The sequence below is a fragment of the Camelus ferus genome, chromosome 32, assembly GCF_009834535.1.
Source record: "Camelus ferus isolate YT-003-E chromosome 32, BCGSAC_Cfer_1.0, whole genome shotgun sequence".
In the NCBI taxonomy this organism is placed as follows: Eukaryota; Metazoa; Chordata; class Mammalia; order Artiodactyla; family Camelidae; genus Camelus; species Camelus ferus.
Window position 1 is genome coordinate 1,151,752 of NC_045727.1, and position 27,926 is coordinate 1,179,677.

Sequence of the window (27,926 nt, forward strand, 5' to 3'; positions counted from 1 at the left end):
ATTGTAGATTACAGGGAACTATATTTAATATCTTGTAACAGCCTATAATGAGAGAGAATGTGAAAAGGAATATACATAGAGAGAGAAGTGAATCATGATGCTGTGCACCAGAAACGAACATAACATTGTAAGCAGACTATACTTCAATTAAAAAAAAAGAAAAAGAAACAAGCAAGCAAAAAACAGGGGTGAAAAAAGACCGAGGGCCACAAAGGAAGGAGTCTCCAAGTGGGAGGCAACTCAGGACAGTTCTCAGAACGGGTGACAGTGGAGCTGGGACTTAAACAGCTACTTTCAATGATTAGAGAGTAGGTTTCAAGGAGAGATTCTGCTGGCGGGGGTGGGGGTGGGGGGTGGAGCAGAGTGAGAGGCCAAAAAAGGGTGAATGCCCAATACAGTGCGAAGGCGGTGAGGGGACACTGGGGCACCGCAGCCATCTGCTTCCACGTGAGCACATCTCTTTACTAGCAGGGCCCCGCAGGCAGGGGTATATTGGAGAAGGAGAACACTTAGTTATCCTGAATGCCTTCCAGATCAGTCTAGAAGAAGAACAAGGAAAATGATGGCGGGAGGGAGGGGTGGTGTAGAGGATGGAAACGTCTCCTGGCTTTTCTGACCTGCTGGGATATTTCTCCCAAGAGTGGCCCTGGGGGGACCTGTGCAGTGAGCTGTCAACCAGAAAGCCAAATGCTCAACACACAAAAGACCTCTGCAGGGGACGCGACCCATGCACTCTCCCAGGGCCATGTTTTCAGCAAGATCTACACCTTCTCCACCTCTCTGGACGTCAACCTAGTTTGAAATATCCATAAATCCATTTTCCTCCATCCTCCAAGTTTTAACCTAATTCTTTCTTTCTGCTTCCCCCAAACTGTCTCCCCCCGCAATCCTTGTTTCTCTTGATTTTAAATCATTTTTTAAAGGATGAAAGTCATGGTGTTGGTGAAAGAAAACAGAGACTTGTCGGAAAGTGCACAGAAGAAATGAAAACTGCCCGTTTAGTCCAATCACCATTATCAGGTTGGTGGAATTCCTTGCAGTCTCCTGGCGGTGTATCTTGGAGGTTGTGTGGGATTCCTTTACCTTATGTGATCATGCTACGGGGTTCTAGCTCCTGTCCCTTAATATTATCTCTTTTAGATTAAGTTTTATGGTCAGGGTGGCTAGCGTGCAGTCTGAAGTCATAGAAGGCACAAGTCTGCACTTCTTACCCCATAAAATTTCATCAAAAACATTTTTTTGTGGTGCTTAATATCTAGCCAGCAAAAACACCTTTTTAAATGACAACAAAATAATCCATGGAATAGATACCTTGATAAATGATGCTTCTACGATCATACGTGTGCATGGTAATCTTTATTTAGAAATACTTCCTTGAGCTAGACGCCCAGAAGTGAAATTTGAAGGCCAAAGGGTGTAAACATTCTTTTAGGTAGCTCATGAAGTACAGACTTTGCATCTCTGCCTGGATTCAAATCCCACCTCCGTTGCTAACGGGGTGATCTTGCAACAACATTACTCTGTGTCCTCAGCTACAAAATGGGAGTGATAACAGGTCCACCCATGGGACTGTTCCATTGTGGGGATTCAATGAGATAACATTTATAAAATGCTACAAAGAGCAGAGCGGGTGCTCAGCAACTGTGAACTCTTCTGATGAGGATTGCTACTGTAATTACTATTACCTTGTCCCCGTCACTGCTCTGATACCTACTGCTAGACTGTTTCCAAAGTTTAGACAGAAAACACACCCCCACCGGAAGCCCGTTCACTGCAACAGCCATGGCAGGATGTTTTATTTTCTTATCTACTGAGTGGATCAGAGGAAATGTGACTTTAACCTGCATTTCTGACTCCAGTTCAGGTTGACTTTTTTTTTTAATTGAAGTGCAGTCAGTTTACAATGTTGCATCAATTTCTGGCGTACAGCATGATGCTTCAGTCATACACAAATATACATACATTCGTGTTCATATTCTTTTTCACCGTAAGCTACTACAAGATATCAAATATAGTTCCCTGTGCTGTACAGTATAAACTTGTTTATGTATTTCAGTATCTGCAAATCTCAAACTCCCAATTTATCCCTTCCCACCCCCTTCCCCCTGGTAACCATAAGTTTGTTTTCTGTCTGTGAGTCTGTTTCTGTTTTATATATAAGTTCATTTGTCTTTTTTTTTTTTTTTAGGATTCCACATATGAGTGATATCATATGGTATTTTTCTTCCTCCTTTTGGCTTACTTCACTTAGAATGACATTCTCCAGGGCCATCCATGTTGCTGCAAATGGCATTATTTTATTATTTTTTATGGCTGAGCAGTATTCCATTATATAAATATACCTAATTAAACTTACAAGCTTTTGCACAGCAAAGGAAATCATAGGTTGACCTTTTTAAAAGGTGTTCTCCATGGTTTATGTCTGTCTGTCAGTTGTCTGTCCATGTCCTCGGCTCGCTCACATAGAGAGAGCTTGGTGCATTTCTTCCTCCTCCCTCATGTGCACATTCACTAAAACATGCCTGATGTGAGCACACCTGATCTTTGCCCGGTGGAGGGGGGCCCCGGGGATAGATGGAGACAAGGGAGGCAGGGGGGTGTCTGCACCCCCAGAGCTTCCAGATGGGAGAGAGAAACCGCTGTTCAACGGTAACCTGTCAGGGGTGGTGGGGGGCCTCAAGAGCGGCCGTCAGGGGGACACCCCAGTCTAGCGGATGGCACAAGGCTGCCTTGGAAAGCGGATGCTGACCTGAGAGACGTGAAGGAGGGGAGAGCCCAAGCCAGAAAATCGGGGCTATTTTTTTAATAAAGAGTAAAATCTTGTTACTAATCACAGAAATGTGGGTTCTGATATGAAATATGTAGAAGTGCTTCAGATTCCTGGACGGCTGGGCACGCTACAGAAATACCACCACCACCACTGTCATCGTCACCGCGGTCTGGCTCCCTCTGAGCCACGCGTGACCTCACATGAAGACAAGCACTCCCGGAGAGATGTGGCCGTAGGCGGCGCCCTCACCCACACTCTGCTCCGCTTTCTCTCCATTCCTCTTTCAGTCAACAGAGTTTCCTTGTGCTCCCAACATTCCCAGAAACGCAGGTTTTCACTTCCACGTGACACCCAACAATCTACTTTAAGCTCGCCCCCGTGGCTGGAGACCAGCTCACTCTGGGACTCCTAGGAAAGCTTTACTAGTGGCCGTGAGGAAACACAAGGGCTGTCAGCTCCGCACCCCAAGCCAGAAGCTCCTGTGTTCCTCCGTTCCTCCGTGCTCAGAGCACCAGGCAGAAATCTGACTATAAGGCTAAAGGCTTTCTTGCAAATCCACAATGGTAACTCTATGTGTTATAATGTTCCAAACAAACGAGTCGGATGTGCCCCTCTGTGGACCAGCCCCCCAGACGTGCAAGGTTCCCCTCTGAGACCATTTCCACGTCTCCTGGGATGTCCCAAATAACAGGAGGAGAATCCAAAGTTTCTTCCAGCCGAGTAAACGCAGTGGCCAAAGGTGGACGGGGTGATAGCAAAGAGGTGGGCACTGGGGCAGGAAGTCCCAAACTCTCCTGTCCTGGCGGCTTCTCTTTCCAAACAGACCCAAGTTCATTACCTCTGCGAAATCCCTCCAAAAGGGAGGAGGGAGATAGAAGCCCTCGTCCTAAAAACGGTGTTGAATTTCCAACTCAGAACACTGGGTGACTTCAAGGAACACGGATGAGGGAGGGTCCAGAGCAGGGGGAGGGTGTTTCCCTGGGTCAGTGTGCATGTGTGCGTGTCCACACACATGTCCACGGACAGCAAACACACACACGTATGTATATATGTGTGTATACATATACCTATCTGTCGATATGTGTGTGTTTATATATTGACAGTTTTCCTGGCTAGAAACAGAATTTTATAAGCACATATGTAGATAGATAGATAGATAGATTTGTATATAAGCGTACATAGCTATGCATGCATCTATCCCTGTGTTTGTGCTACACACGTGTACACACGTATATACCTACGTGTCTACATAGATAGACAGATAGTGTGTGCGCTTGTGAAATTCCGTCTCCAGCAAGGAAAACTATTAATAACATCTCATATGGGGCCCCCATCAGGGGTCGTGTTATCCAGGTTCTTCCAAAGTCTACGTGCTCAGGCTGACCGTGTGTGAGACGTCAGCCTAGTCAATTTTTTTCCCTCAGGGAAAGAGAAAGTTTCTGTTGCTAAGGATGCATGGCAACAACAACTTCGACCCAGGCCTGGGTATTTTTAAGCATCTTCACATACATACATTATATCATGTATAGGTCGGGGGTTGGCAAACTCTTTCTGTGAAGGGACAGGTGGTAGGTGGCTCTGTGAGCCGGACAGTCTCTGTCACGAGGGTTCAGTCCTGTCCTAGACGCTGGTGAATGAATGCACCCGGCTGTGTGTCAGTAACCCTGCCTTCACACAGCGGGGGGCGGGCTGGACCTGGCCCCGGGGACTGTGGTTGGTCAGCCCCTGAGTCAGATGCTCTCAGTGATGGGCAGAGAGTGTTCTATCCCCATTTTACAGATGAGGACAGCAAAGCTTGGTGAGGTTGATACTGTTCACCCGGTTAAGTCAGCATCAAACCCAGATGCTCAGGCCCCAGAGTGAACGTTGTGTTTCTACTGTATCATGTTTCAACATCTGTGTCTTAAAATTAACAGATGAAAGACGAGGGGAGGAGGGGGCCTGTGTTTCAGGAGGAGACAAGAGGCTCTCAGCATAATCGCATTTGTTCTAAGCTACCAGTCTTTCCTGGGGATGGCTGCGGCTCCTGGTATGGCTGCCAATGGAAGGAAATCATAGACACGCTTCTCTCAAGGGCCACGGCTATTAAAGAATGAGAAATCCTGGTCCTTTGAAAACCGTCTGGAGTCAGGCGAGGTGAGAAAGCCCCAGGGTGAAAAGTAAATAAATTAATTAATTAACAGGCTTCCAACTTCAAAACTAGCGTAAGAAGTGGCATGCATTTTGACTTTTAAATGTTTTCATTCAACATTTAGATCTTTGAGACCACGAAGAAGAAATAATGCATAGTGCCCCCTTTCCGGGTGTTCCCCCAGGGTAATTGCTTGCAAACTGCAGTACAACATCACAACCACGAGTCGAGATACAGAGTCTGTCCATCACACGAGGGCCCCTCCCGGTGCCCGTTCATAACCACCGTCTCTTCCCTTCCACCCTGAGCCCGCCTCAACGCCTGGCCACCACCGATCCCTTCCCCATTTGTATAAGCTTCTGCCATTTCCCTCACATCACACAAAGGGGATCACAGGGCAAGTAAACTTTGGGGACTGGCTTCTTCCACGCAGCACAGTCCTCTGGAGGTTCCCCCAGGTTATTTCAAGCGTCAGTGTTTGCTCCTTTGTTTATTACAGTTTCTCCAATTGCTCACACGTTGAAACGCGAGGTTGCCTCCTGTCGGCTTCCTTCCGTACAACTCTCTTTACAACGTCAGCACCGCTCTGTCTGGCGGGGGCCACACTGAGTCCCTCCCTTTTCCCTTCGACCTCTCCTGTCCTGCCTGTTTCTTTCCTCAGCCTGAGAACACCCTCAGATCTTCCCCATCCGGAAGGCACATCTCGGGACCCGTGTCCTTTCTGGCGAACGGCCCAGCACAGGGCTCCCCTGCAAGGCCTGGAAGAATGTCCTGGGGGAAGTGACTCCCTTTTGAACTGCGGACAAGCTGTACCAGTCCACGCCCCCTGCCCTTCACAAGCAACCCCCGGGGAGCTGTTTTCTTCAAAAATATCATTTTCCATGCGCCATCTACTATTCTATTCTTGGCTGGACTCCAGTTTATATAATCAAATCCCAGACATTAGACGTTTTATCTGTTTCCCAATTTTTTGACACTACGAGGAACGTCATAACAACACCCTTTGTGCTCAAATCTTTGACCACATCTCTAGTTCCTAAGATAAATAGCTGGAAGCCAGTGACCCCCCAGATGGGCTCCAAAAAGTGGATTCTTGGATCAAAGACGCCTCTCCTCTCTGGTGTGAAACTCTCCCTGTGGCAGGTATACACGTAGACTCCAGTGCAGCCTCCCAGCTCTGCATCTTCTTAACCTTCGTTCATTTAATAAGTTAAAACGTGTGGTCTCATGCCGTTCACCTGCATTTCTTTTGTTATTGCTGAGGTTGGCCATTTGTTTGATTTTTCATTTGCAGTTACAGGTGGCCCTCTGTATCTGTGATTCCACATCTATGGACTCAACTGACTGCACAGATGGAAAATAGTTTTTAAAACTCCAGAAAGCCAAACTTGAATTAGGCATATGCGAGTAACTATCTACATAGCATTCACACTGTGCGAGGTACTGTAAGCAATCCAGTGATGACTTCAAGTATGTGGGAGAACGTGTGCAGGTTCTGTGCAAATACTAGGGCATTTTATATAAGGGACTTGAGCATCCATGGATCTGGGTGTCACGGGAGGTCCTGGAACCAACCCCCTGTGGACACCAAGGGGGTTTTTATTGTCCAGTTACATTTCCTCTTCCATGAACTGTCCACTCATAGTCTTTGCTCATGTTTCTTTTAGGATCCTAGTCTTCTCATTAGTTTGAGTACTTTGTGCGCTTAAGGATATGACGCTAATATATTTGAACAAACATATTTTCACAGTTCATCTTTGGCTTTTCATTTTCTATAGGAGAAAGTATGTGTATGTATATATAAATTTTTTAAATTAAAGTGGTCAATCATTAATTTCTTTTCTTAGGGATTTCTTTCTATTGTTTTTATACTTGGGAAGAAGAAACTTTCTTATTCAGAGGGCATCTAAACTTCATCACCCATATTTTCTTCCAGTGTATACTTGATTTTATTTATATATGTATTTCCTTGATGCAATTAAAGTTGATTTGGGATATAAGTTTAGGTGAGACTCAACTGACTTTTTTCCCAAAGAGACCATTCTCCCCAAAACTACCTAGTAACTGTTTATTAACCAAGCTAACTCCCCTGCCCCATTGTTTTCTTTAATGCAATGAAACATATCAACTATTCTGTTTTTGAGTTCTCTATTCTGTCCCTTGATCTGTGTGTTTATTCTTGGTTTAATACCATTCTCTTTCACTCCTGTAGCTTCATAATAGGTTTACTGTTTGGTAGGGTAAATCCCCCCTCCACTACTTTCATCAAAAATTCCCAGTTCCCTCGCCTTTATTCTTTCTAGGAAGCCCCAGAAACATTGTGTCAAGTTCCTAAAACTCTAATAGGTTAATTTGTTCAACTGATCCTGTTACTGAACCAAAACTGGGGCTGCTCACTCAACGAGCAGCGAAGTCAATCTGCTGACACTGGGCTGTGGCGAAGGAAAGTATAGCGTTTATCGCAGGCGCCCGGCAAGGAGAACAGGCAGTTCATGCTCAGAAGACTCAAACTCCCTGACGCCCCTCAGGGAAGGGTTTTAAAGGCCACATTAGGGGTGCGCATTGTAGGGTGACTGATCAGCTCGTGCACAACTCTCTGGTTGGTGGGGAGGTATCAGGGTGACGTGTGGGGAATCCCAGTCATCAACCTTCTGGTTTCAACCAGTCTGGGGTCTCTCCATGCTGGAGGTCAGCATGCAGTTAACTTCCTCCACCTGGTGGGGGGGTTTCAGTTTCTGCAGAACAGCTCCTGGATATGACTCAGGATATTACCTACAGCCCTTGAGGAGGAGCTAAATGTCCTTGACTTTGTTTTATGGCTAAACTAGTATTATTCTGTCTTGCTTGACTGCTTTCCTTTATTCCTTCATTCGCTCACTTCTCTGAGTAAATTTACTCTTTGGAACTCGGGGAAGGCCTAGGAGGCTAAAGCTTTCCTACAAACAAGAAGCAGGGAACACGAGGCAAGGGAAGGGGGAGGGCCTGTCCCTGGGAAGGCCTCTCAAGGTCCTGCTAAGTTTCAAGTCCACCTCCCTGACATCTTTTCTATCCATTCATTTATTTTTGTTTCCACTGTTACTCTCTTCGTCTGGCTGTTGCTTTCCTGGTAAATAATTGCTTTTTCTCCTCGTGGACTTGTCAGTTGGTTTACTTAGGACATCTGGAGGCCCCTGTTAAGGAAATCTGCTGGCAGTCACAACAGCAGGTTACCCTCCACAATCTACACAATCAGTGCCCCCGATGCACCAACGGCGCAAGCTATGCTCTTGTTCCAAGGTGTGTGTGGTCCCTCCCTCCCCGAGGGAGGGCTGTACTTTCTTCCCTTGGTCACACAAGTTGCTTTGGCCAATGAAATATATGTGAAAGCGACATGTGTCATTTCTGAACTAACTTGATGAGGCATCTGCTGACCTCCTACAGAACGTCTTAACGCTTGGCATGCACTTTCCTGGTGACCGGGACGTGCTTAACTTTCCGTCACAGCTGCGTGTGAGCTCTTGGCTCCTCCCCAATCGGATGGAAACCTCCTGACAGCACAGACTGTGTCTGAGTCACCCTGTGGCATCTGCTACACTCATCCCCGGCAGGTGACCGACATATGTCACTGTCGAATTGAGGACGGCAAAATACCTCTGGTTTGAACTGTAAAGTAAACGTTGGGATGGTCTTTTTTCCGTTCCTCCTCCCTGGCCACCCTGAGACCCATCCGAATTCTAAAAATAATCACGATGGTTTGTAAGGGGAGATTTCCATGTGCCTATAAAACCCTGCCATCGACATTTATACCCATGTCCCACTTCTTTCCACAATTCATTCTATTTTTCCACTCGTTACTCCCAGCCAATGGAAAATGGGTTTAAAAATAGGCCAATGTATTACAGGAAGCTTCTTGATCCAAGAGAAAAAAACAGAGAGGGATGCTTCAAAGGAAGTGGACGGTGGGGCTCGCCTGCCTGCGCGAGGATGAAGGCTCCTGTGTCGTGTGTGTGTGTGTGTGTGTGTGTGTGTGTGTGTGTGTGTGTGTGTGTGTGTGTGTGTGTGTTGTGCTTGGCCGCCCCCTTGCTGACGCTCTCCGTGGCAATGTCACCAGGCTCGTCCCAGTCTAGCTGAGGGGGAGGGTGGGAGGATGGCTTTGAAGAAAGAACCTTCCCAGGAAATGTCTCCTGCAGCTGTCTGCACAGGAAATGTGCACAAAGGGAGGAGGAGGAGAAAGCACCGTGGAACGGGTCTAGTTTATTCTCAGCCGATGTGTCACGGGGAACACTTTCTATCATATTTCCTTGTCCAGAGTGGGAGGGGGGTGTTTCCCCTTCTCTCCTTCTTCTGTGACCTGCCTTTATTTTTCTGAGAGAAGGCTTTTTTGCTCACTTCCACTCTCTCACCATTCAGCGCTCCCTCCCTCCTGGAAGCCAAAGGCTTGTTTCCACGCTGCCTCCTAGAGTTACACGGAGACATTGACTTCTAGAGCCGGGAAGGGGCGAGCCCAGAGTTTACAGGGCTTCCTCCTTCATCCCAGCAACTCCCCTCCTCTTATATTTCATATCTTCCATGAAGGATTTTCCATTAAGAAGCAGGACTGAAGAATCTAATTCATGAAAAGGCCTCCTGCCAGAGCCCTGAGAGAGGGGTTTCTAGGCTCAGAGGGTGCTTTCTAAGCTTGAGGCAGAATCTACGTGACCAAGGACACCTGAGAAACAGCGGGGTGTCTCTAGGGCCCAGGACGTTGGGACGTGATGCTTGGGGGCCCCTCACATGCATTTCATGATGCCCTTTACATTTCAGGCTGCACATCTCACTCCTCCCACACCATCAATAAGGGAGGGCGAATCTTTTTTCACTTAAAAAAAAAATAGCTGAATCCATGGGAGGTGAAATAATTTGCCAAAGGCTGTCCATCACTTCAGTGCAGGGCTGGGATTCAGCTTTCCACATGTGCATTCGGGGTCTCCGCCCTTGCTCCTGGCACACAGCTCCTAAAACCTTTGGAATTTCCTAAGTGCTGAGAGCCTTAAAGGTGTCTTTTGTTATGTTAATGAGGTGACTTATGGAAAGCACCTGAGGGTGGGGGCTGGTTGCCAGGGGAACGAATCACGTGATTGGAGGGTTGGTAATTTCAGCCCCACTCCCTCCCACATCCAGCCAGGGAAGGGAAGTAGGGGCTAGAGGTTGAATCAACCCACCAGTGGCCAGTAATTTAATCAATCACACCTACGTAATGAAGCCTCCATACAAAGCCAAAAGGACAGGGTTCAGGGTTCTGGGAGCTCCCAGGTTGGGGAACACGGGGACTTGCCGGGATAGGGGTCATGTTCAGGGAACACGGAAGATCCCCCTGCTCCTTCCCCAGACCTTGCCGTGTGCATTTCTTCAACCTGGTTGTTCCTGAGTTATACCCTTTGTGATGCACTGCTAATTAGGTAAGTGAAATGTTCCTTGGGTTCTGCGAGCTGCTCCAGCAGATTAAATCCCAAGCCAAGGAGGGGGTCATCAGAATCTCCAGTCCATAGCCAGTGGGTCAGAAGCACAGGTGACAGTCTGGATTGTGACTAGCTGTGTGTGCTGGGGGTAAGGCGGGGCGGGGAGCAGTCTTGTGGGGCTGAACCCTTAACCTGATGCTCTCTCCAGGTAGACAGTGTCAAAACTCAGTTGAATTGTTGGACACCCACCTGGTGTTGGAGAGTTGCTTGGAGGTACGAGGAACCCCCTCACCCCCCAACACACAAACAAACATTGGATTTGGTGTCAGAATTGATAGGCCGTGTCATTGAACTCTACTCTGAACAGTGAGAAAATTAACTTAAAATTTCTCCCATTTTCCTTCCTCCAGCCTCTGATAGCTGTATATTTTTTAGCTTTGTCAAGATTTATAAATATTTTCAAAATAACCATTATGCACCCCCCTCCCCCAAATCTCTTATTCAAGTGGACAGGTCCATGCTCACCACTATTTGTATATTTTCTCCAGTCCTGAGTTCTTTAACTTATTTCTTTGTTGGTTTGATTTCAGTAAGAATATCCCCTGCTTGAGAACACCGTTGTTGCCTTTATAACCTAAGGACAGTGTGGCTGGGTATAAAATTATGCAGTCACAGTTCCTCTCTTCCGAGTTTTGTAAACATTGCTCCACTGTGTTCCCACACTGATGTTTTATTAATCTTTTTGCTACAGTGTTTCCATTTTGCATTGGTTGGGTTTTATCTTCAAATAACTTCTTCCAAAAGCAAAACAAACAAACAAACAAAACCTCATGAACATTAGATTTCACTAATATTTGAAAAAGAAGGCTACTGCCTTTCCATACCAACGCAGGGAGAATTCACAGCCAGAAGAAGTCATCGCATAGACAAAGCGTGTTAGGTGGTGATAAACGCGATGGAGAATAAAGCGGGCAGGATGGTGAGGGGAAGCTTCATAGGTGAGATGATCTTTGACCAGAAAGTTAAGTGAAATGAGGGATCAAACCATGCAGATACCTAGGAGAAAGAGCCTTCTGGGCAGGAGGTGTAGCAAATTAAAATCACTGAGGCAGGAACATGCTAAGAATGTTCCAGGACAAGGGTACAAGTGTGGCTGGAGCAGAATGAGAAGGGGAGGGTGGTGATGAGGCAAAATCAGAAGACAGCAGGTGGCTGGATCAGGGAGGGCTTTATACACCTCGGGTTTCACTCTGAGTTATACAGGAAGCCACTGCCCATCCACATGCCAGCCAGAATGATCCTCTCAAAACCTAAACACCTGAGTCACATCATGATGCTTAAGTGACATCTTGGCTGGGTATAAAATCCCTGGGTCATACATCCTTTTCCTCAGAATTTTACAGGCGTGCCTCCTCTGTTTTCGAGCCCTGGATTTTAATGTGGAGGAGGCTAAGGTCCTATTTTCCCTCCTAGCTAGTACTTGCCTTTCCTGCCCAAACACCTGGAAAATTCATTCCCCTCAATGCTCATTTTACTAAGCTTCAAGCTCATTAATTGAACCCAAGAAGTTCTAGTATAAATCCAACTATCTAAATGATTCCAGGAACACAGTGTACTCTCCTGAGCTGAAATTCACTCCTTCCTTCATCTGCAGGAGAGGGTCTTCCAACTCTGAATACTTCTTGGTTCCATGTATTGATTTCTAGACTCGTCCTTATGTTGGCTCGTCTTTGCCCTCCACATTCTCTTTAATTGCTTTACACTCTTTATTCTATTTCCTCTGGACCAGAGATGAATTAGGATGGACTGCCAATTCTTTGCACAGTCAAAAATCAGCAACTCACATGGTTCAACCTAGTCTGGGATCCATTAGTGCTTCAAAGGAAAATCATGCCCGTAAACTCCCATCAGAAATTTCCTTACGTCTCATTGGCAAAGACTGGGTCACACACCCACCCCAGCGACCAATCACTGTCAAGGGAACAGCATGGACTTACGGAAGTAACTCAGTCATGGTTCAGCCTATCTTTGGGCACGTCGCTGGTCACCCAAACAAAATCAGGATTCGGGGTGAGCCAGGATGAAGGGAGAATGGCTGTTAGGGAAGCGACTTGGACGGAGGAGTGGGTGTAGGTGACAGTATAGTGTTAGGGGTCAGTTTTCTGGGAGACTCAGACCAACATCCCAGGGTGAGGGGATGATGCTTAAGTAAACGTCTGGCTCTTCGGAGGAGGCTGATCAGTGTCACGGATGAAAGGGATGAGGTCAAGGGCTCACAAGGCACAGAAGGTTCAGAAGTAACACAAAGAGGCTGCATCCTTGCATTCTCGGGAGAATGCTAAGAGGAAGGGCCTGGAAGTCTGGCTCTACTGACCCTTTAACCGGCCTTATATGAACTTCTTAAACAACAGATGAAGAGCAGAGAATTTTTCTTTAAGGAAAAGAAATTCAGGGGCCGAGTTAGGAAGGACACTTATTTCAAAAATCTTTTTCCAGGGCAGCTGGCACCTTGCACAAGTTTGCAAACGCACAGAGCACAGACCGAGGCTCTGCCGTAGAGGGGGGCAAGCTGCTGCCGGTGGGAAATGAAAAGACAAAGAGGCGCTTTCTCCTCTGCCTCCTGACATCCTTCTGGGGACCCTGGTCTACAAAAAAAAAAAAAATAATAATAATAATTTCCACTTTGGAAACAGGCCAGCCTACTCTTGTGTTCACTAAACTCCCCGAGCCTGAATCCCGAGGCGAGCTCCCTGCCTCCTGGTCTGTAAAATGCCAAGTTAGCAAAATCTCCAAGCTCTCGGGTTTTGCATCTGGAAAGCGGGGGTGAATGCATCCTCTCCCTCCCTACTGGTATGTGATAGAGAACAAATGAGGTCACGTCTGAGCCAGGAGCTGCTCTCGATGCCCTCCCTCCCCTCGAAACTGTTCCACAGCGCCCTCTCCAACGGGAGCCACACGTTTTTTTAATCGCGTGTCCCGAGAAGGAAACCATGTGAGCATTGTGTCTGTCGATCGATCGGGTCCTTCGGGAAGTGGATGCTGAGATGGACTTACTGGGGGTGATGCCTGTGAAAGACAAAGGGGAGAGGAAGCAGGAGGCTGGTGCACAGCCCCCCTAAGCAGATCTGAGGGTCTCAGCCAACCCCACCGGGGCTTGGAGCAAAGCCTGTCCATTAGAGGGGTCCCGCGTGGGGCAGAAATTCTTCCCTGCCACGCTCGCTCGCGCATTGCCTGGGGGCTGCCACTGCTTAAAAGCAGAGATGGGGCCTAAATGCATATGTAACAGCTGGAGGCTGTCAGATAACTGTGGTCCTGCAGCAGGACAAGATCCTTCGTGAAGGGCGATCTGAGCGGGCACCTCCACAGCTGCCGAGCACGTGCATGTGTGTGTGTGTGTGTGCACGACACTGGGCTACACAGGGAAGCAGACGCCCGTGCACACAGCTCTGGTGAGCAGCAGCTGATTCTTCCTCAGACCCCTGAGCTGCGGGGCCAGGAGGAGGGACCCAGAAGGGGAGGGGCGCTTATCTTTGCCTTCCCTTGTTGAAAACTGGAGATGCAGCGTTAAAACCCCATCGCTTTGGTTCTTACGACATGAATTCCCAACGGTCCATGCCAAACTTAACCACATACATACCCTGCCCTTCTCTTGGTCTTAGAGTGAAGGAGACAAGATCCCTCAGGTCCTAAAAGGGGGGAAATCGATACTTTGCACAACCGGCTCCAATCTGGTTCCACAATTACTTCCTTCGCCCACATGCTGGGAATCTCCAGTGTGCAACCCGTTCCAGGGGGGCATGCAAAAGGTCGCACACTCAGCCTCCGAGGGAAGCCCACACACAACTTCCGGACCTGGTGGCCGCACAGGGACACACGGCAACTCCAGCTCCTCAGGTGCAGGTGCTCCCAGGACCAAAGGACCCCCAGGTGCTCGCCCGGCACAGCGCTGGGCTTGACTCCTGTTCTCTGCTCTTTGCAAACTTAGGATGTGAAGCTAAGGAAAGGAGATAAGAGGGAACGTGGGTACAAAAGCCCGGAAGAAGAGCCGAACAGTCTGATAGCAGCGGCCCGGTAACTTTATAACATTATACACAGCACCACGCTCATCACGGCTGGAGGACAAGGCCCCCGAGAGCAGATTTTTGTCTCTTTTGTTCATTTATCTTTTCAGAGAAAATGCAGCAGAGGCCTGACTTCAAATGGTGCTTGAATTAATTCTGCTCTTCTCCTAATATTTTAGTTTCACGGAGGAGCTGAGGCAGCTACAAAAAAATGTGTGAATTAAGGAACATGGGGAGCTGTTCTTTTTCCTTCTCTTGTGCTTTAGGAAGCCTGGGTCCTTTGTTTCTGGGGCAGGGCTGTCGTCCACAGCGACCTGGTAACGTATTTGATTGGCCTCTCTTGTCCCTCTGTAAAGAGTGGGCACCGAAGACGGAGAGAAATCGGGACTTGTGCAGACGAGCAGAGAAGTTCTTCCAGATGCCTGATGCACACAGACACCTGGTCCCTCTCCAGGATTTAGGACTAAATCCTAATCATGGCTCAAGCAGTGGTTCTCAACCAGCGGCATTCTGCCCTGCCCCCCACCTCCACCCCCTCAGGGCCATACCTGGAGACCTTGCTGGTCACAACTGGGAGAATATGCTTCTGGCATCTCATGGGGGGAGGCCAGTGATGCTGCTCACCCTCCTACAGTGCCCAGGACCGCCCGAAGCAAGGACGTGAGCACCCCAAAGGTCAGGAGCACTGAGGCTGAGAAACCCTGGCCTAAAGTAACCCAGTACACCGGCAGCTTCTTATCTTTTTGTCTGGTTGCCTTCTCTGACTTAAGGATGCAAAAAACCAAAAACCAAAACACATGCACACCAAAAGGGAAAGCCTCTCGGTTGGCCCACAGGCCTGTGGCATTTCAGGACGCCCGTGCCCAGTGATGGGAAAAGCAAGGTTGGGGCTGACCTTTCCGTGAGGCACCTGGGCTGCTTCCTGGATCACCTGGGAGGCTGGCTACAAGCTCAGACAGAGGTGATAGAACTGCTGATTTTTCAGGAGCCAAGGTCCTTTTATCCCACACGTGGCAGTTCTGTAGGGCAGGAAAGTGTGTTTGCAGGCAGCTGGCTGCCCGTCTCCCTGGAAAATGACCGCGTGGTTACTGCTCCCCGCACAGTGGGAACAGGCACTGCTCTTCCGCTCGATCAGCCGCACAGGGCGCCAGGCACCAGGCAGAGGACAGGGAGGGAGGCTGGAGGGCAGTCCCTGACTTGTCCCTGACTCTGTGGCTCCTGCCAGCTTAGGATGCACGGGGAAGCGGGGCTGGTACCACAGTCAGACTTAGGGATGCAGGAAGCCCCCCTGCACAGCTGCAGGCCCGGGAAGAAGCCGTGCCCGGGAGAAAACAAATGCTAAGTGTCAACGTTTCCGTCAGAAGAGCTCCGATGAGGCCAGGACGGGTGGTTCTGGAACACACACCAGGGAAGACAGCCTTGTCTGTGTTGCCTTGAGAGTCCTCGCTGGGGAAAGACCCAATTCAATCTGAATCTGTCAATTCTCCTTTCACCCTGCACTCACTGATGAGTGAGAAGACAGTAAGAGACTGCAGAAGACAGCTAAGAATGAACGGTGTTTCATCACCATGGCTAACTTTTAGTTTTACACCAACGGAGCCTTGGTGACCTCCCCGCAGCAATGAGGCCATACGTTAGGGAAAAGCCCTTTTTGACTGTCAAGCATCCAAGTGCCCCTCCTACTGGGGGGCCCCATTTCGTGGGTTTTGCCTCGAGGTGGGGCCCACCTGTGTTAACCAAGGTGGAGGCGCACTCTTCCTGCTCCCCGGCAGGCAAGGTGCTGGCATGTGTGACCATCTGGATGCCATGCTGGGGTGAACAGTGCCTCCCCCAAACTCATGTCCACTGTGAACCTGTGAATGGGACCTTATGTGAATTACGGGAGCCACCAGACACTGATACAGACACCTCTGCCCAGGACCCTGACCCCTGAGGGTGTGACGCGGAGCCCAGGTCAGAGGACCGGCTGCTCAGGTAAAAAGATGCGAACTTTTGGTTCTTATATCCTTTTCCTGTCCTACCAGGAGCTAACAAGGTCGGGCTGGTCTCTTCCATTTCCTTTTTCCATTCTTTCCGAGTTCTGATCCCTCCGATAAACTATTCCACGGGTGAGAATGTTTTCCAAACAGAAGATCAGGCGTTCGACCCTGCTGTGAACTCACCCAGGGCCCAGTCACAGGGCCGCTGAGCTGGTAACGCAGAGAAATGAACCAGAGCTGATCGCTGCTTACCGCGGCCTCCGGGGCCGGGTTCCCGGCCACTTCCGAGTTAATTCTCTCTCTGCAAGCCTCATGTTGAAGGTGGAACTTGCTTCCTCGTTTTAGACACCCTGGTTCTGTGTTTAACATCTGTGGGGGTTTCTCCCTTAAAGGGAGAAATGGATTTTTAAAGTTGGGCAATCCCACGGAAAAGAAGCATTAATGATGTCCTCTGAGTTTTCTGGAACCAAGTGAGTGCTGATAATTCGTGCTTAACCGCATAACACGAGAAGTTCAGGGGCACACCAAACTTCATGGGCAAGGTGGGGAAATGATTTCCTGTTTGATCCGCAGAGCAGAGTAATTGGCTGGACTTCCAGCTTACATCAAACTTGAGTCAAAGACTGTCTCAACCCAAAACCAAGCTGGTGCCTGAGGCGGATGCGAGGAACTGTGCCGGCCCTGCCTCGCTCCTGAGAGGCTGCACTATTATTACCCCATTTTACAGTCAGGCAAACTAAAGCCATGCGGCCCATGTGAGATGGTGCTGGAGTCCAGTCCAGAACCCACACACTTACTTAGCTGCCCCTTAGTGACGAAAAGGGGAGTTTAAAGGAGAATGGGGACAAGAAAAAAAAAGAAAAATATAAATTTTCATGGAAACATTTATACTTTATAAACATAGTAATGTGTGTGAGGGGGAGGACTGATAGCAATGTAAATCAGCGTGTGTGTCTACACATCAGCCTGGTAACTGGGGATCTAGTCATGACCAAAGGCACCGCCTTCTTTCAATGCACCAAAAGCAGTTTATATCTTTGTTTTATTTTACACATCTATTTTAACTCACTAATACCATCTCTTCCAGCAAAAGTGTAAACAAAAGGTCACTTCAATCCTTTATCTGCTGCTTCATCTGTTTTTGTAAATCAAACTGACTTCTCCCACTGACGTATAGCATCAAGAAACCTTTACAGTTGTATAAAAGTGATTCAGGGTTATATCTTGATCAAAATAGATGTATTTATCCATTTCACCACTATCACGCTTCTATTTCAGTAAGATGAGTACCTTCCACTTAAAAAAATATAGACTTTGCAGATACTAACTACTATATACAAAGTAGATACACAAGTTTATACTGTGGAGCACAGGGAACTCTATTCAGTACCTTGTAGTGACCACTAATGGAAAAGAATATGGAAACAAATGTATGTATGTGCATGTACGACTGAACTATTACGCTGTGCACCAGAAATTGACACAACGTTGTAAACTGACTACACTTCAATAAAATATATATACACAGACTCCCCACTTTAGAAATACTTCCCACTTCACATATTGGAACTTGCATTTGTGAAGGATGCGGTCAATGCCAGAGGCCGGACACAGAGTCCCTTCTTCTCCAAACCTCAGTCGGGCTCCTCTGAGCCCTGCTTTCCCCAGGCCTCATCCCTGGGCCCTGTCCTCACCTGCTGGTCCGGAAGTGGCAAGAGTCCCGCTGAGTCCGTTTAGAAAGGATCCCCGACCCTTGCCGTCTGATCCCCTCGCCCTGTTCAGCAAGAATCCTGCTGAGGCGGTTTAGCAAGGACCCCTACCCTTGACTTCCCTCTTGGGGGTTTTCCGTCCGCTGCCCCGCCCCGCGGTTGACTGTAAGACCCCAGTGGGTCTCTGCTTCTTCAGCGCTGAGCCCCCCTCTCACCGGCAGTGAGGTAGTTTGGTCCCAAATAAAGTCTTCCATACCATTTTAACAAGTGTCAGGATTACCTTTTTTTTTTTTTTTAAACAGGTGGAACATCTCACCACTGTCCCCCCTGGAAAGCAGTGAAGGAGTATTAATACAACGCGAGGAATTTGACTTCAACACATCAATGCCCGAAGTAAGAATGTTCTGAGGGCACTCCAGAACACGCCTTCTTCCTCTGCCCTCCCAGGCGGTCTTGGTGGCGGCTGCGGAATTCAGAGGCGACCCTCGGCCACAGTCCCCGCATGCTCCCAGTGCAGGTCCCATCAGCCCAGTCATGCCAGTCAAGCCAGTTCCCTGGCCCAGTCACGCCGCCCACACCTCTCCAACCCACCGCCTGCCACTCGGCCCCGGGAAGACACCAGCAGGGCACTCAGAGCAGTGAACGCGCTCCAAACGTCCCCGCTCTGGGCCACCTCATCTCTTCCAGCCTCTGCAGACGCGCCCCAGGTTCCGGAACCTCCCGGCCGCTCCGCCTCGGCGCCCGACACCACGACGCCCCGGGCCGGCCAGGTGCCGGCGCCCCGCCTCCCGGGCGCCCCGCTAGGTGCCGCCCCTCGGCCTGGGGCGAGCGCCTTCCCTGCCCGGGTGGGGGCGTCACCAGCCGGGAGAACGTCTCATTTCTTTGCCGCCCACAGTGGCAAATGGATCAGACGTGGTGGGTATTCAGTAAATGCTCATTGAGCAATTGAGCAAATGTCACCATTGGACTTAACGGAATGGAAAACACCGAGGGAAAAATCTTAAAAAGATTTCTCACCGCTGCCAGGCCTGATGAATTCAAACCATTTACAGCGAGCGAGCGCCCTCTTGCGGCCGCAGGCTGGCAGTGCGTCATCCCCCAGGAAAGCGGCCACTTGGCAGGGGGCGGGGTGCGCGCAGATTTCCTGCCTGGAGGGTGTCCCCCACCCCCGGGCCAGAGGCCGGGGCGCAACCAAACCGTTCCAGCCGTGAACCTAAAATCCACGCAAGGGGCTCAGGAGCTGTCGAGGTCTGAGCTCCTCCTCATGCCAGCCAGGTCACAGGGCTGTGGGCACATCACGGAATCTGATCCCTCCCACGTGAGATTAAAAAGAGACCTAAAAGCTCAGCAACTAATTGCAACGTGGGGACCTTGACTGGGTCAAGGTTAAAACGAACCGGCAGTAAGAGACATCTGGGAGAATCAACAGCAAGAACACAAAAAAACCCTGCACACAAATGTTCTCTGCAGCGTTGGTCAAAAAAAAAAAAAAAAGAAAAGAAAAGAAACAGCGCGAGGGTCCACCAATGAGTAAGGGTCGGCTATCCACGGGACGGGGTTCCGTCCAGCAATAAAACGGAGGGAACCAGCGAGACGCACCCAACACGGTGAGCCTCAGACGCTGCGCTGCGATAGGGCGGCCTCGCGCAAAGCACACCGCGTATGAGTCTGTTTACGTGAAGCTCCGGAAGACGCAGTGGTAGGAAAACTCAGCAGCGGCTGCCTGTGGGTGGGGAGCTGGGGGTGGGGAAGGGACCTGCGGGAACTATCGGGGTGAGGATAATGCTCCGCAACTTGACAGGGCTGTGGGTTACACGGGCGTCTGCATTTGTCTTAACTCCTCCAACAGGACACTGAAAACTATGTCATATGTACATTTCACCTCAAAGGGGAAGAAAAACAGTAACAACAAATATTGAACTCTTGAGAACGATGCCCGTGCTGATGTGTCTGGGCAGAGGAACGCTGAGCGTCTGCATCGTGCTTTGAAGAGCACTGAAAAACGAAGATGGATGGAAGGACAAACAGAAGGACGGACAGATGGATAGTACATGATAGAGCAAACAGCAAAATGTTAACCGCAGAACTAAGCAGTGGGTATGTATACAGATGTTCACCGTAAAATTCTTTCAATTGATCTGATGTTTGGAAAAAAATTATAAAATCTTGGGGGGGGGAGACATTGGGGGGCATTTGAATATAGACTGAGTATTAGATTTGTTCGTCTTTCATGCATGACGGTGCTGCTGCGATTGACAGGAAAATGTATTTCCAGAGATACATACACAGCTATTTAGAAGTGAAGTATCATATGTCTGAGATACACTTTAAAACATCTTAAAATACACTTTAAAATACTTGGCAGGGAGATGAAGCTAAAACCGCAAAGTGTTAATAATTGTCACATGGACATATGGGCGTCAAGTATTCCATTTTCTCTCCAAAATTTTTCAGAATAAAAAGAGGACACGCTGTCTCAAGGAGCTTGGATTCCAACAGTGACTTCAAGTTCTGCCCTTTTCCCTTGTCTGCCTGCATCATTATATTTTTCTTTTTAAGAATTAAGCCCATGATGAGGATGAAGAAAATCTTGTTAAGAATTTGTAACCTGGTGGTGAACATCACATCAGAAGGGAAACGTAGAGGAGTGAGGGAATGAGAAAGTAAGAGACAAAGTGAACCAGGAAGCAAGTCGTGAACGGGGAGAGGGCAGAGGACAGGCACCTGTGGGACGGAGGGAGTTTATCTGCCCCAAATTCTGACAGAATATTTGCAGACACGTCCCGCCCCCTGCACTTCCTGTCTTGGTCGCTGGTATCGCCTGGTATCAATCTCCAAAGTCAAAGACCTTAATGCTGTTTGCCCAACTCCGCTCAGCCACCAAGTCGGAGGCTCTCTGCCTCCTATCCCTCTCTCTCCAATCAGCTAACCTCGTGCTCCATGATGACCTCGTCTGTCAAGCAGGCAAGATGACACCCACCTCCTGAGTTGTTGGCAGGACGGTCGCAGCAGAGGGGGCCTCTGTGGCTGGAGCACACAACTGTGTGCTTCTTTACTTCCCGTGCCCGCACCTCCCCGGCACTTACGGCCTCTCCCGAGCTCTTTCAACATGGCGTTCAGACACTTCGAATTCCAGCCATGCCAGGCTTACTTACAGTTCCCCGAGCACATGCTCTGACTTCATGCTCCAGTTCTTCATGTAAGTCGGCAGCTCTCAAAGGGTGGTCCCTGGGGCAACCGCATCGGCACCAGCATCCCCTGGGAACTTGACAGAGACAAAAATTTTCAGGCGCCACCCACACCCAGTGAATCAGAGAGTCAGGGTGAGGCTCAGTGATTTGTTTCCATGAGTCCTCCAGGTAATTCTGAGGCACGCTGAATTTTGAGAACCACTGGTGTCTACCATCTCTGCTTGGAGGGTACTTTCTCATTCTACCTGTCAAGCAAACTCCTATACATCCCTTAAAACCCTCCCGTAGGTAGCCCTCTGCTGGCTCCATGGCCCTAGGGAGGGTTATTCACGCCCACCTCTGCACTAACACTGTACCTCAAACATACTTCTGCAGGTGATCTACGACACTGTGCTGTAATTATTTGTTTGGAAGTTTTTCTCTCCTACCTGGCGAAACATGTATAGTAAGGAGCATGTTTGATACCATCCTCTGTATTTTCAGCCGTTAACAAGGTGCCTTTCACTTAGGCAGACGCTCAGTGGAAGTTCACCTGCTTGAGCTGACGGGCGGCTCAGCTGCTGGTCCAGAGGAAGAAGGTAACTCCCTAACTGTCAGAGCACCGGTTTGAGGCTCAGGATACGTGGTGGCCTTGTTTTCTTTAAGTGCACTTTCATTTTATTTTATTTGAAAATCACATGTATCTATCCTTTAATTTCACTTATAAGAAGAGTATCGACAATGTTGTGACACCTTTAAGTTCCTTAAATGCATTTTCTGATCATCTTTAAACTGCAATGATTTCCTTCCAAAGGCAGGAGCACTTTGCTTTCAGTTCAATCCAACAAATAACCTGATGTGCGCCGTGCGCACCCTGATGGGGGACTGGCCCTGGAGCCAGAAGGACACGCCTTTCGTATGAGGTGCTGTTACTGACTAGAAGCGAGTCCTTGGCCAGGAGAGTAATGGCGGCCAGTCTCACTGCAGCTCCCTCTGGGCAAGGTCTTGTGTTCTTCTTTCAGCTTTACAAGAGCCACAGGCAACAGGTACAATCTTATTCCCATCTTACAGATGAAGAGTTGGAGGCACAGGGAGGTCAAGCACCTGGCTCAAAACTCACACAGCTAAGAAATAGGGGACCAGGATCAAAGCCAGGAAATGTGCCTTCAAAATACACGCCCAGTGCGATTTTTTTTTTTTTGACTCTACATCCTAAATATTCCTCCAAGAAGCCTCTTTCCCTCTTCTTGTCACTTTTTTCACCGTGGTGAAATGGACATGTTTACCATTTTAGCCTTTTTTTTTTTAAAGTGTACAGTTCAGTGGCATGAGGTATATTCACATTGTTGTGCAACCAGCCCCACCATCCATCCCCTGGACTTTTTCATCATCCCCAAAACAAACCTTGTCCCCATTCAACACGAACTCCCCAGCCCGGGAAACCACACTCCCACTTCCTGTCCCTGAAGCGGACTACTTCAGGGACCGCATATAGGTGGAATCCTACAGTGCGTGTATGACACTCAGCGTGGTGTCCTCCAAGTTCAAGCACGTGGTAGCGTGTGCCAGAATCTCCTCCCTTTCTAAAGCTGAGTAATACCCCATAGTGTGGACAGACCCCATTTCGCCTACTGGTCCATCTGTCAGTGAATAAGGGTCGGTTCCACCTTCCGGCTATCGCGAGCAGTGCCGCTATGGACATGAGCGTATGAACGTTTGCTGGGGTCCCTGCTTTCAAATCTTCCGGGTGTGTACCCAGAAGTGAGATTGCTGGATCATACGGTAATTCCAGGATACCTGGTGTTTTGGTTAGCTTTGCCCCCTCATTTTTGCAAGTCACGGAACGCTCTTTCCAGTGTCTCGTGCATAAAATGGAAATGGAATATCTTTTTCCCTTTGAATCACTGTGACCATTACAATGATCAGCATGTTAGGATAGAAGGGCCAACGTCTAAACTATAAAGGTGCTTTGTAAGTTCCACACATCATTGCCCAGAGGGGAGGAAAAGGAGGCAGAGGACAAGGGGTATTTTTTAACCCCCCATGAGCTCATAAGCTTTTCCGGTCTCTAAAATCTGCTCTCCTGTGCTGCTGGGCCATCTCCCCATCTTTTCAGCATTCTTAACATTTTCAGCAGAACTTTCTTTGGTCAGATAGTGGTCACTGCTGAGCCCCACCAGAAAGGAGAAGTGGAGATAACGTTAATCTACTGACACACGTGCTGGGGACTTTTAGAGCCTAAAGAATTGCTTTCTCAATAGGCTGTCTTATCGGAGACAATTCTTGGCACGCTTCACTAAGCAGTTTTTAAAACAACAACAACAAAAAAACCATTGTCATTTGTTGTACGATTTACATGCAATGGTCTGAGTCCTTGAAAGGAAATCTATTTTTTCAATCCACAGCACAAATGAAGTAGTGGTTTGTAACTTAATGATGGATACGCTAGACCATCCATTTTTCACTTGATCCTATTCCAGAGGAATTGCCTGATGAACGCACATCATGCTTCCGTTTTTTTATACAATACTATCTCTTGCACGAACGAAACCACCGAGTCTCAGCATTATTAATTTTTTGTTTTAAGTGATTGAAGGACCAGCCTAGTTACAGTTAATAGTTCTTAGAAAGAATTAACAAAGAACTTAAATACATGAAACAAAGTAAACGGAGTGAGGGCATGAGGCTCACCGTTTAAATCAGATAAGAACGGCATAGATGGGAGCGAGAACCGGTTAAACTGAAGTTTTGCAACATTTCATAGTGGCTGCTTTCACAGCATTTGGGTTGCGCCAGAAAGATGTTTTATGGACAAAAAAAATTATCTTTTAAAAGTAATTCAGATAACAAGTAGAGAATGGCAGTTTTGCGTCCCCTCCATCCAAGGTGGGGAAAATCTTCAGAAAATTGTATGGAAATTGGGGGCCCAGATGGATAATTACAAAGAACCCAGATTATAGCCCCTGACCTGCCCCCCTTTGACCACTAGAGGGGGCTATCCGCGCATTTCAAGCCACATCACTGCTTTATTTTCCCAAGCGAAATGACTCCGTTTTAACTTGCTGGACCCAAAGTAACCAAGGACTTAATTTTCAGCCTCTCTAGTCACGCAACACAGAACTGTCAGGTTTTTAATTCTCAGCAGCTCTTACTTCCTTATGTAAAATAACTTCGGCATTTGACTCAGCAATGCCAATAAAATGTGTGTAGGTGGTTTTGTTTTATTTAGTTTTGTTCCAAAATGTGTCAACTCTAGAAACAGGGGAGGGAGATTCAGAGGTACAAACTTCGAGTTTATAAAATAAACGAGTCAAGGGGGGTGAAATGTCCATCGTGGGGGAATCTATTCAATAATATTGCAAGAACTTTGTATGCAGGCTGCCAAACGGTAGCTAGATTTATCCTGGTGATCACTTTGTAACTAACAGCGCTGAAGGGCAGTGATACCTCAGAAACAGCCAGCGAGACAGGTGCGTTAACGCTAATAAAAAAAGAAGCCCAGGCTTGCCTTTTTCCACCAAACGGTTGGCTCTTTCCCAAACACCTGCCTAACTCCCGTTTGCGCAAGGAATGTCAGCTAATTTGATTGTATTATTCAAAACTAAATCATGAAGGCAAATGAAATATGATTAATTCCAAAGCAACACATCTCTTTGATTATTCCATACGCGCGGGGATTTTCCGAGCAGTTAATCAGTCTGCACGTTAAACCTGTGTCAGTGCTCAGAAGTGAGTTGTCAGAGGGGCCGGAGGGCTCTGGGCGCTTGGACGTTATCCTGTGCGTGTTCTCTGCGAGGGTGAGGGAGAGAAGACAGGAGAGACGCCGGCTGAGGCTCGGGCTGACGAGGACCGCGAGCCGTTTCACTGCGGGTCCCTGACGACAGGGGCCTTGCCCGCCTCCAGGGATGTCCGGCGCTCGGCACTTGAGGCTGGTGACTGTCTGCACTCCCCGCATCCCGCGGCCCAGGACCTCTTGAGGGTCTAGGTTAGCACTTCCGTCGAGATGGAAAGGCTTCCCACTGGCAAGAATGATCCACACGTCTTCCTGCTGCTCGGTCTGAGGAGGGTAAACGGCTTGGCCAAAGTGAGGTCAGAGCACAGGGGAAATCACGGAAGGAGCTGAGGGGGCTGACTAGCGGGTGCCCTGGACTCGTGATGGAAGACGGAGGTCACGGACTCTGGTTTCTGTTTCTTTCCTTTGAACGATGATTCTATAAATTTTATTTTTGTTTGTTCACATGGGGCAGAAATTTCACTGGGCCAGGCCTTGCCTCATACTGGCCCTAACTAATCTCTGAAGGCGCATGGTTGGTCTGGATTGCCCTGGGATCTGGTCAGGAGGTTCATGCTTTAGAGGGCCCCTCTCAGACCCTCTGAGGGGCCACGGGGATGTGCTGACCTGGATCCCCACCTCTACACCCTGCCCCAAACCGCCGTTCCTCCCCAAACGGCGCAGTGTGACCCTTTCTCCCCGTGCACCACCCCCAACAAGCAGGGGGGCAGCTGGTGATGACCTGGCCCAAGGACCCACAAAGGGCAGCTGTGGGGTGGCGGTGGCAGGACTTGGACTGGGGTGTCCACCCTCCTGGACCACCATGACCAGCATGGAACTCTCAAGAGTCACTCTCAAGCCAAGCGGCCTTCCTGTAGGAGACTAGAACATGTTTTACTGGACACTTTGTTAGCTTGATTCATAACTTTCAAAGGTGCAAACACATGGGATGTGGGTCTCCATTTGTATCCCGGCCCCAAGCCCCAAACATATTGAGGGCTGCATCCATGAAGGCTCTCCAGAGAACCAGAACCAACGGATTACAGAGACATGCAGAGAAAGAGACTCACTGCAGGGAGGAGAGGCTCCGGTCATCACGGAAGCCGAGCAGTCCCACGACCTGCCGTCTGCAAGCTGGGGGCCCAGGACAGCTGGCACAGTTCCAGTCTGAGTCCACAAGCTCCAGGACCAGGCGGGCTGGAGCTCCCTTCGCTGGGTGCCTCTGGGCTTCTGCCAAACCAGCACAGCCACCACCCTCGCTTCCAGGCCCAGCTGAGGGCGCCATGCCCTGCACTGGCTGGGCCAGACCTTTCTGCAAGATCCAAACAGCACTGGGGACCGCTGCCCCTTCCTAGGGCAGGGCGGGGCGGGAGGGGGTATCTGGCAGTCACAACAGCTGAGACCTGGGGACACCCATGCTGTGCTGGGTGCCGAGTGGAGCACTGCACACATTTAAGCTCGTTTCAGCCTGGTGACCATCCTGTGAGGTCCCTACGCTCATTCCTTTGTTGTTTTACAGATGAGGAGACTGAGGCTTGGAGAGGGATAAACCTGCTCAAGGTCACAGCTGGACACGGTGGAAGGACTCTGCGTCCAGAAGCCTGGGTCCCCATCACCACACGTCCACCTCTGCGGTGTTCGGGTACCGCCACCCTCAGGCCCCACTGCCTCTTCTCACTTCCGCAGCCTGAGCACATCCGAGATGGTCAGTGTTTTGTGGTAAATAACCAAACCCTAAGGTGTGAGCTTTATCAACTGAGCATCCACGGGCAGATAAAGTCTAGTATCTCCCTCTTAGGATTTCTGTCTCTTTCAGCTTCCAATTATTCCAAAACGCTACAACTTAGAGACTCCTGAACACTCCAGAACGTCCCAGGAGCCCGCCGCCCTCACTGCGTCCCATCACCTCCAGGCAGCCCCTGGACAAGAGCTGACCTTGGCGTGGATGCCTGGCCCAGAGTCGGCCCAGGTCTGTGTGTTGACCCTGGGGAAGGAGGACTGCCTGGCCCAAGGTGGCCCTAACTTCAGTTCCCAGGCCCCACGGAGCCTTCCCCCAAGATCCAGGTGTCCAGGTGCCGAGGTGCCCAGGAGTCCTGGATCTGATTTGTCCTCGTGAACCCGGAGCATGCACCAGGGGTGTGCAGCCTCTCTTGACTGTAGAAACCAGGAAGGTCTCCCCATCCCACGACAGCTGCCTGGGGTCTCCTGCACTCTCCTACGACACCCGTTTCCTGAACACGAGAGCCCCTCCCCAGCCTTCCCTCAGCCAGGGGTGCCGGGTTTGGCGAATGAAAATGCAGGGCAGCTGGTCAGGTGTGAACTTCGGATTAGCAGTGGGTAAACAATGAATCATTTTTTGTGTCAGTAGGTCAAATACGTGAGATTCAAATGTATCTGGACATTCTGCATTTCATCTGGCAAACCTACCTAAGGGTGGCCCCTCAGGACCCCGGCGGTCCCTCCTCTGCCCGCACTGACTGCCTGGGCTGGGTTGGTGTTGGGGGGGGGGTGCGGCACATTATATGTTGTCCTTATTTTTCAGAATGACTCAGCACAGTGACAGCTGAGAGGAACAGAACGCCTGAGCTCAATGAAGGCCCTCAGCTTGTAAATTCAACGGCTTGGTTCAGCTTTAATATTTACTTAATACATCAATTTAAGGCTATAAAGCCTTTTACGCACTTTGGTTCCATCCATCGAGGTATGTCATGTGATGCCATCCCTGCCATTCACTCGTCTGTGAACTGTCTGTGCTTGTCTTCATTTCCTCTTTAAAGTCAACTTGGAGGGGAAGGAGATACTCTGTTTTGCTTGGTTGTTTTTTTTGAGGTTTTTTTGGTTTTTTAATTTTCAAGTCAATAGGCTCCTTCTCAGCAACTTTGATTTTTATTGTTACAGGCAGAGAATGTGTGGCCTG

General features: G+C 49.0%; 1 protein-coding gene across 2 annotated transcripts in view; it reads right to left on the reverse strand.

Moving 5' to 3' along the window:
- The window catches only part of LOC106728837 (refilin-A), a 234,102-nt gene that overhangs the window by 163,300 nt on the left and 42,876 nt on the right, over positions 1–27,926 (reverse strand). For both annotated transcript variants that reach the window (XM_032471295.1, XM_032471299.1), the window contains exon 2: positions 21,223–21,332. The gene's annotated coding sequence lies outside the window, so the exon portion shown is untranslated. The remainder of the gene's footprint in view (positions 1–21,222; positions 21,333–27,926) is intronic.